A 9,348-nucleotide genomic window follows, 5' to 3' on the forward strand; every position below is an offset into this window, starting at 1 on the left:
CTGACCCGGAACATCCATCAGGGCCTGTGACTCTTACACAGACTGAAGCGGAAGGAAGTGTCACTCCTTTTTCATTAAAATAAATGAGCTGGGCAAAGTTTGATTTGTCAGTGCCGTCTCTTCGTTCAATTTCCTGAGCAGAAAACTCGTATAAGTTTGGAGACCTGCCTGCCGTAACTTATAGAGGTTGCTATTTTATTCTTTTTTTGCTTTAGGCTGCATTTAGTTAATAGGTTTTCAGCACATAATTCACAAATCTACGGGTAAAGAGAGAAACACCAGAGAGGCCTAATGGATTCTTCGACTGTTTGCCTATTTCCACAAACAAGTGATGGAACTGCCACCATACGTTTTACTGAAACCGACAGCACAAATAGTTACTTTTTTTGTCAATTTTTAATGCATTCCACCAAAGAACTTATTCAATGTTTCTGTACACAGAAAAGCGCCACCGTCGCATGAAAACGCTGCAATGGTAGAACAGCCGTATTCGCGAAAAAAGCTACAAATACCGATGCAATTCTTCAGTTAGATATATATACACTCCCTGTCAAAAACATATTCTGAAAAATGCTGACAGTGTTGAGGAATAAATAGGTGCCTCAACATGTGGAAACATTGTGCTTGCCAGTTTGATGAGCATGTCCCACGCTCCTACTTTTTTGATAAAGAGCCAAAAACGTCCGGCCGGAACATCCATCAGGGCCTGTGACTCTTACACAGACTAAAGCGGAAGGAAGTGTCACTCCTTTTTCATTAAAATAAATGTGCTGGGAAAAGTTTGATTTGTCAGTGCCACCTCTTCGTTCAATTTGCTCAGCAGAAAACTCGTTGTTTAAGTTTGGAGACCTGCCTACCGTTACTTATAGAGGTGCCTACTTTATTCTTTTTTGTGAAGACTCATTTCACATTATTCGCTAGTAACCTGCACCTTGAGTCCTGTACCTAATGCCGACTTGTTGAAACTGTGTTACGCATGCGTGATTTGTAAAGTATGGTGTTACTGATGCTGTCAGTGGCTGGTGCAAGAGGATGATTGGTTTGGAAAACATTCCTGGAAAGCGACTATATAGTACTGCGCATAAATTCTGGCGCAAAAGTGGCTTCAGAAGAAAAGCAAGCAATGTATGATGAGTGCAGCCTCGTCACAATCGATTTTTTTTGTTATGTTCACATTTTCATTGTAATAAGATAACAGTTCATTGAGCATTACCTACACTGTAAAAACAAAAACACCTTTTTGGGCATTTGTCTGATTCAAAACACCCTTACACCCTGAGTCTAGGGTGTTCGTGCCATTGGAAATCACCTCTTGCATGCCAAAGGGGTGCTTTGGTTGGAGAAAATGCCTTAGGGTGTTACGGGCGAACAATATCACCTAACATGCTGGGGGTATATGGCTGCGTAACTTCGCAACCTTTTATACACAAGCGGCGCTGCTAATATAACCCAACACCTAAATAAAGCTCCAAAAGTAACGCGAAAATTAAAATTACACACGAGTGCTTTCTAAAAATGAAACAGAAACTGAAACAAAATTTCACCGCCAGGAGGCCGCCGGTAGCTACGAACGCTCTTTTCAAATTTCACAATATGGCCGTTAGCATTGTGGGGTGCGTTTCGACCACGTTTCGGCGAATGCTGAATGTGCTTCTTCGATTGTGTACCCTCGTGAAATGTGTTGCATTTCCCATGCATATGTGTTACAGAAGTGTGTACGCTTGTGAAGTGCCTTCTACATGTGGTGTTTAACGCAAACGGGCATTTATCGTGTCGGCAAGTGTCCGGGCTTCTTTTTGCTTTGCTCAGGCCGAAGGACTGCTGCACCGCTTTATGTTTGAGATGTTCGAAAGAAGAAGGCATGGACGATTTTTTTTTCTGCGTGACTAAGAGGTATATGCGCCGACTACATTGCACTCTCGCTGAAATCGCACTGGTTGGTTCGGTGCCGGTGATACGAAGGCGGACAGCGTACTTTGCGGCTGACGCAACCGTCTGTAAAGGTAAGCCTATTCTCACGCATATTGCGCTTTGTGGGAACAGTGTCCTACCGGATTGCTGCATTCTGTGTCTTTTTGTGCCGGAACGCTCCAGAATGTGCTGAAATGAAAACGTGAGACATGCGCTTGTATTCACCTGGCTGCCGAAATGACATCGCACGTGGTAGATGTCGCGGCGAGTTACGCAGATTTCGCGCAAGAACATCAGTCTCAACTTTCTTGAACAGAAATAATGTATGTGCTACGTTTCCTTGCATTTTGTACGCGCAGGAGGTTCACGAAACGATTTTCGTTTCTTGACAGTTTGATACTTGCGCTCAGTTCGCAACGACTCGTTTTTGTTCTACCGTTTCCGTTCGTGCGGCAAGGACATGTTGGCGTACTACCTTAATTCTCCTAGCACTCTCGACTCCCCCTCCCCCCTCCACCCTTATCTCTTACACTTCGCGCTAGCTCTCCTGAAACCTCTTTCATGCTTCGGCATCTTCTTTCACTCGGCGCGCTGCGACCCCCCCCCCCCCCTCTTTTTTTTTATTTACTCGGAGCGTAGGCGCGCACCGTCCTGCTGCTCGGGGAGCGTCCTCCCGCAGCCCTTCTGTTTAAACTTTTTGTTCGAGGAGGCTATGTTCGTTCTCGGCGGCCGTTCAGCGCGGCACGCCACTGCGCTCGTGCTCTCGGCATCGAAGTGCGCTGGTCGGCCGGCCTGGTTGCATAATAGTTTATTCCAAACTGCGTAAAATATATGCCGCTATCATCAGCCTATGTTAACTTCCCCGCGTCTGGATTTGTCTTTTTTAATCACAATGGGAGCATTTTTCAATTTACGGGGACCATATTTTGCGGTTGCATGGAGTGTGAATTTGCATTTTTATTATGCTGCTTTTGTTATGGCGTTTACTTTCGCTCTCGAAGAATCATTTAGGTACGCATTTTATTTTCAGCAAGACTTCAATTAAGGCACTTGTACACGTGCTAAGCCAGCTGATGTGGTTCAAACCATCCAGTTTTTATTATTTTTGTGGTCACATTTCAACATAACTGTTTGACCGCATTAGTTGATTTTTGTAGTGTCTTTAAACTAGAATAAATGGATATTCGATACTGATGCCTCAGCATTCAAGTAAAGGTCGACAGCTTGAATTTTGTGGCCAAATATTGTACCGGATGTTGCTATTACAGAGTTTGATTCTGACCAGATGTTTACTTTTTTTTTGTCTTTTGCTTAAATGTACATATAAAGCGGTTATCATAGCCTTAGTCGCATATGTTTACCTTCTTTGCTCATCACAGTGCGCATATTGCAGGCAAATTTGTGACTTACTGTTATTAAAAAATTTGTAATGTATATGTTGAAAGCAGTTTACTGATTTAAAGGGCCCAGAAAACAATTTGACTTTCATATGCCAACGGTGCATGTCTGTAGATTGTCTCTAAGAATTGAAGCCTACTTTTTAAAGCTGAGCGGGGACCCTTAGTTTAGAGATATATTACATATTTTATTGCCATTCAGCCGTGTGCCAAGTTGAGGGAAGGAGGATCATAATTTTTGCTTTGTTATTTTTTTATATTAGACTTTCCTTAATATTGCTTGCAGTTTGGCGATGAGTGGCAAAATACTGATGGATTTTGCAGTTTTCTAACCTTAGTAAATATTTGTATTTGCTGTTTGCTAATGCCAGTTTTTTTTTTTTTTTTTTTCAGATATGTACAAAGGCATCAATTGCCTTAGCTTTTGTACAATGATTTTTAATATTCAGTTACTTGAAACATTGAGTAAAATGAGTTCTTTATGGCTACCATTCACAAAAACTTGCAGTTCTTACATGACGTCAACATGCTGATCAAGAAGGACGGCAAAGAGGCTGTTGAAATTGGCCTTAACAAGACACTTGTCTTGGTTTTGAAGGACACCATTCGTGCAAGAAAAAAGGACATTGCCCGGGTGCTCGAAGTATGTTCTGAGGGAATGCGTGAAAGGAGAAAGAAGCGTAAGTATTAAGCTGTTTCCTTCTCTTTGCTGCATGTGCTATCTAATTGGCAGTTTTTCGCTAAATGCCTACATTTTTGCCATTTTGCATTGCCTTATAGATATACTAAAAACATGGCTGAGCATCAGAAAGAATAATAAAACCATAACTAGCCTGTGCATTTCTTCCTATGTAACAATTTTCGCCTTAGCTAAATTTAAATTACCTATTGTTCTTCTCCATTGTAATGGTGCAGCCTTTTCGAATCTGTTCAACTAGTAGCAGAGAATTAGGTGATACCTGATTCAAATCTTTACAAGCTTTGCTAATTTTTGCTGTCAGATGTTTGGCTTTCAGTTTGCGTGCCTCTACATGTTTTCAATTTTGTTTATTTGCCTTCCTAAACTAGACAATAAATAATCGCCTCAAAACTCGGCTGTCTCTTTTTACCTGCAAGGAGGTACACCATTGTTGTGTTGCTTATTTCTATTGTAGATGTACAGACAGTATGCATTCTGCAACTCTTGGCAAACGTTGGGAACCAGCCGGGAGCTCTGGATGTTGTTTGTATCATTTGTAAGTTTTCTCTTTGTCATTTGAATATTCAGGAAGCCTACTTGAAACCGACATTATTAGCGAATTTTCTTTGTTTCTAAAATGGTTTACAGTCTAACTTGTAATATGTATTAGTGATTCATAATTCAAATAGAAATACTACACAAGCTTTCATCACAACTGTGAATTCTTTGCTGTGAAAGGATTATTTGCACTATAAGTACAATCAAAAGCTCTTTTAAACTCCTGCCATCACATGCTTACCACGTCGTATTGCATACAAGAGTCACCTGATGAAGCACTGGTAATGTCAAGATTGGTGCAGTGTGCCATTTGACTAAGCACTCTGCTGCAGTGGATCAGCAGTGCTTTATCAGATGGCTCTTGCAGGCAGCTTGGTGGGGTTTAGCATTTGCTGGAAAGGGGTCTCTCAACCTGCTCATGCATGCTAGTACCTAACATGTTCCTAATGTCTGGAATATATAATCTGAGACTGCTTCAAAAGAAATATTTGCCACATTGTCTTATCCTACAGGCTTCTGAAGGTGGGTAATGCAGTTTAATAGTTGTTTTAAAAAAATGCTTTAATTTGCTAGCCAAGTTCGAAATGATGTAATAATTTTAATTCTTCTGAGATTAGGTTTACCACATTGGTTGGGAGAAAATACTGCTGTGTTTCAAGGTTCATGCTGTATAACTATAATGCCTTCAACTACAGATGCTAACATTTCATGCATTAACTATGTGGCACTGTCATAGACATTCTCATTTAGTGTAAACATTCTCAATAAATCCAAATTGTTATTTTTGCATTTCAAGTTAGTCAACATATTTTTGGTATTCGAATCATTAGTATTTCAAAGTGCTCAAACTGCCTGCCGCTATAACGATTACAACTTCTTGAACACTTGAGCTTCCTGCCGCCTCTTGAGGCTCACCACTGATGTTATGGATGTCTATGCATACAATGTGCTATGCGTGGAAAATGTTTTAACATGCCATGCTTCAGTGTTGACATTTTTTAGAGCTTCTGCTTTTTGGTTGTTTGGTAATGCTCTGCTGTTGCACATGTAATTGTCGCTCAACTCAAAACTCCAGTGTACACTTTCAATGAATAATGTGTGATGAAGTTTCAGAACTGCCACATAGAGCAGCGAGAACACTTTTTCCTTGTTACTAAACCTTAAATGTAAACACTTCAGGAAGCATTGCGATGATCTAGGGCTTGGCTGGTTCATACTTAGCACAAGAAGACGTGCAAAAGTTCAGAAATGCATTATGTGTAATGTATTACATGCACTTTGTTTTTTTTTTGTAGTGCCCCATCACTAAGTATGCTCTTTCCACGTTTTTTTTGTTTGGTTTTGCAGTATCTACTTGGCCAGTGCAGGGTATGCTGTAGGCCTTGTGTGAAGCCTTCAAGTGAGCCAGCTGTTAATATTTTAGTAGTAAACACCGTGCTCCAGTGCTGTTTATTGTTTATTTACATTTTTAACTATCATAATAAGCATTCCAGTTCATGTGAAATGAAAAGTTCGTGGGGCAGCATAGAAGTTCTCTAACCCAGGCGCTTTTGATGAGTGTAGCCATTTTTGTTTGATAAAATAGCTTGCATAATCTAAAATTACCATGCAACAGCATGCTGCATGAATAAAAATGGGTTGACCTTATGTGCTCTCATTTATGACTTGATCAGACTGCTGGCTTTGTGCCTCCTGAACCAACCATAACAGTATACTCTGCATTGTTAATTGTGAGATAACCACCAGTGGTTTCCGATAGGGCCCTTTTCCAGCACACTGCTGAACACTAAAGGGGCATTGGCGTATTCTAAATATAGAGTAGAAAATATGTTGAATTTGCTTTTTGCCAGGTGCAGTGCATATTTATACAGTTGCTCTGTTATACACTTCTTTCACAATTTTATCAAGGAACAGGAAGAAAAGCCTGCCACGCCGTGCGTCGGATATACTGGGAGCAGCATCAAAGAAGCTGAAGAGCATTTCCTCTTCATTCAGCAGCGGAAGCTTCTTCGAGTCATCGACTCTACTTAGGGTATTGTTCCAATAATGGGTCGATTTTGGCTGTTCAATCTTACATATGACAAGGGGTCCGACAATTTGTGCTGCTTTATAGAGCAGCTCTTTTTGGGCGTCTGCTTGTCGAAGCCAAGATGCGCTGCACGACGCTTTACTTCATCGCTTAAGGCCGAATTTTATGCAAGCGCACGCGTTGACACTGACAAAGCATAGTATTAATATTGTGTACTGCGATTATTGTTGCATACGACTTAAAGTTTTGTTGTTGTTTTTTAAGGAATTTCACCATGCTGTTGTGTTCATTGTTCAGTTCTGTTTTTGAAAAAAATTGTATACTTTGTTGTCTGCATTTGTTGGAACTGCTTTGCTTCTTTCATTTTTTTAGGTATTTACGTACGTACCTGTATGTTTTTGCCCGTCTGCTAGGCTCTCGGTGGAGAGTGGCAGTATTGTTAAATAAATGAGGTTCCATAGCACGCATCAATGAAGAAACAGAACACAAGTGCCCCCCTGCCCCCCCCCCCCCCCTCCACCAGCACCCGAGCACCCACTAGCCCGAACCCTGACCCTTCTATGCCGAATAAAAGACTTCCAGTTTCCTTCTGTGTGAGTTTTTTTGTAACATGCTCTGTGAATTTGAAAAAACAATCATACTGGCATGCGCCATTCGAGATATCAAAATAATGGCATGCAGCATCTCTTTACATGCTCATTTGGCATTACAGGTGGTTAAAAGGAATACCATTAAGCTTGATTGCAAATGTGCACATAGGAAAAGCATTAAGGAACGTGTAGTGGCAAAAGTAATTCCTAATTAGGGAATGCAATATATGGACGTTATCCGCACTGATTTTTATCAAGGGGTGTAAGGGTGCATTGCCACTGCTTCCACCCTGCAATAGGGTGTAAAGGTGATGAAAACACCCCAGTGCATTGGCCCCATAGAAGGGTGTTATGACCAACCGAAGCACCATCTTTGAGGGTGTACTGGCACTCTGAAGCCACTTTACAAGGGTGCATGGGTGTTAGTTATAGACACGCGAAAACACCTAATAAGGTGTTTTTGTTTTTACAGTGTATGCTCTCTCCAAAACTGTCTTGCACAATACTATATAAAGTTTTAGCACAAAAACAAAAACAACCAGGAGAAAGAGTACCAACACACAACACGAGCGCTTTTGCTGCGTCTCGTTACTCTATTGTTCGTCGTCACTCGGTCTCTGTGGTTGTTTTTCGCGCTCTACGTTATAATGTATAATATGAACCAGTTCCACCAGAAATAAGTTCTAGTTACGTAATGTTATAAAAGCCTAAGAGGCTCGACAGCCTTCATAGGCTCAGAAGTAGCTCACGTTGGAACGATAGCACTGCAGATCACAAAAAACAAATGTTTCTTTGTATCTGCTTCAGCACCGTATGCTGTGCCTGCAGAACATTCAACCTTTAATGACTTACATTCGCCAAAATATTAATTCCGCTTCAAACAGACAAAAAAAAAAAAAGAAAGACATCGGATTGTTCCTCCAGTGAATACTGGTTAACATCAGTGGCACTGTGTCTGCCTGCTCGTGCTCAGAAATTTTGTTACTCTTCAAGGCTAATTATTTCTGTTCGTAAATACTTGCCGTAAAATGGATTCATAAAGGCTTCTTTAGCCACGCCTTAAAGTCTTTTTATAAACATTGTGCGATGAATGGCGGAAAAGTGTAGAGGAATTTGTTATAAATATTGGCTGCCTTCAAACCTTGGTGTCTATTCGGCAAACATTTACGAGTAGAAACGAGGTCGTTTTATGCAATCAAACTTTTGAAACTTTTCCAATGAAAAAGACTAGAGAATACGAAAAGTATATATAACAGGTTTCACGAGTAAATGTAACGGAGGTTGTAAAAGATACAGGAAGCGCTGACCCCAGTGAAACCAACTAAAGGTTGTTCAGATTTGTCCATCCTCATCTACGGCATTTTTTTTTCACCAGCGTTCAATAATTAGTAAAGCTTAAATACCCAATTTTTATTTATTGTCTTGAAGAAAAAAAGTGCAAATCAAAAGTTATTGATAGCATTGAAAAATAGATATATCTACATTATTTTAAACCCTCGGCGACACGGGTTCTGTGAATCTATTTATTGGTCTTCAAGAAAAGTGTTTACGTAACCAACTGCTAGTTAAAATTGTTTGCCAAGCGCGTACACGAAGCTTCATCGGGGAGAGCACTGCTGAAAGACACTGATGTTGTTATCTAGGACGAGTCTATGGACTTTAAAAGGCCCCTACCGTCACGAAGAATTGTTGTATTTCGTGAAAGTATCTTTTTGTGTGGTAAAAACATTTATTTACGTCACTGCTAATTGGGGCCAACATGGCTAGCCATTATGCGAGTTCTGAAATTAAATTTAGTTTGAAACATCATTCCGAGAGGCAGTAATATAAATTTATTTAATTAGTCTTTAATAATTACCTTTCCCGAACAAAAACACATTGCAGCAAAGCTATTTCACAGCCACAGTCGTGCAGCAATCGCGCTTCATTGACAATTATTATAGCTACAAAAACTTAATATGGTTGGAATTGCTTGGCTAAGCGAAAACGAAACAGCACTTTTTTTTGAGCAAGCGTGCATTGCCTGCCATTACTTCACGGTCATATTGTTACGATACGGCAAGCCGATGAAAACAGGAGAACAGAGGACAAAGAGACGGTCGATGACAGTGAGATGACGTTTAATGAAAATGTTGCCGGGCCTAGCGCGAGCGCTCCTGTCCGCGCCACTGCCCGCTTTTTCTT

General features: G+C 40.7%; 1 long non-coding RNA gene across 1 annotated transcript; it reads left to right on the plus strand.

Moving 5' to 3' along the window:
- Window positions 1-1,957: 1,957 nt before the first annotated feature.
- LOC146207922 (uncharacterized) lies at window positions 1,958-6,948 on the plus strand. The gene is made up of 4 exons (XR_014703353.1): window positions 1,958-2,003; window positions 3,817-3,988; window positions 4,463-4,543; window positions 5,893-6,948. It is a non-coding gene; the product is annotated as an uncharacterized LOC146207922 (long non-coding RNA).
- The last annotated feature ends 2,400 nt before the right edge of the window (window positions 6,949-9,348 follow it).

Source organism: Amblyomma maculatum, chromosome 1 (assembly GCF_055883805.1).
Source record: "Amblyomma maculatum isolate TAMU_Amacu chromosome 1, ASM5588380v1, whole genome shotgun sequence".
Classification (NCBI taxonomy): domain Eukaryota; kingdom Metazoa; phylum Arthropoda; class Arachnida; order Ixodida; family Ixodidae; genus Amblyomma; species Amblyomma maculatum.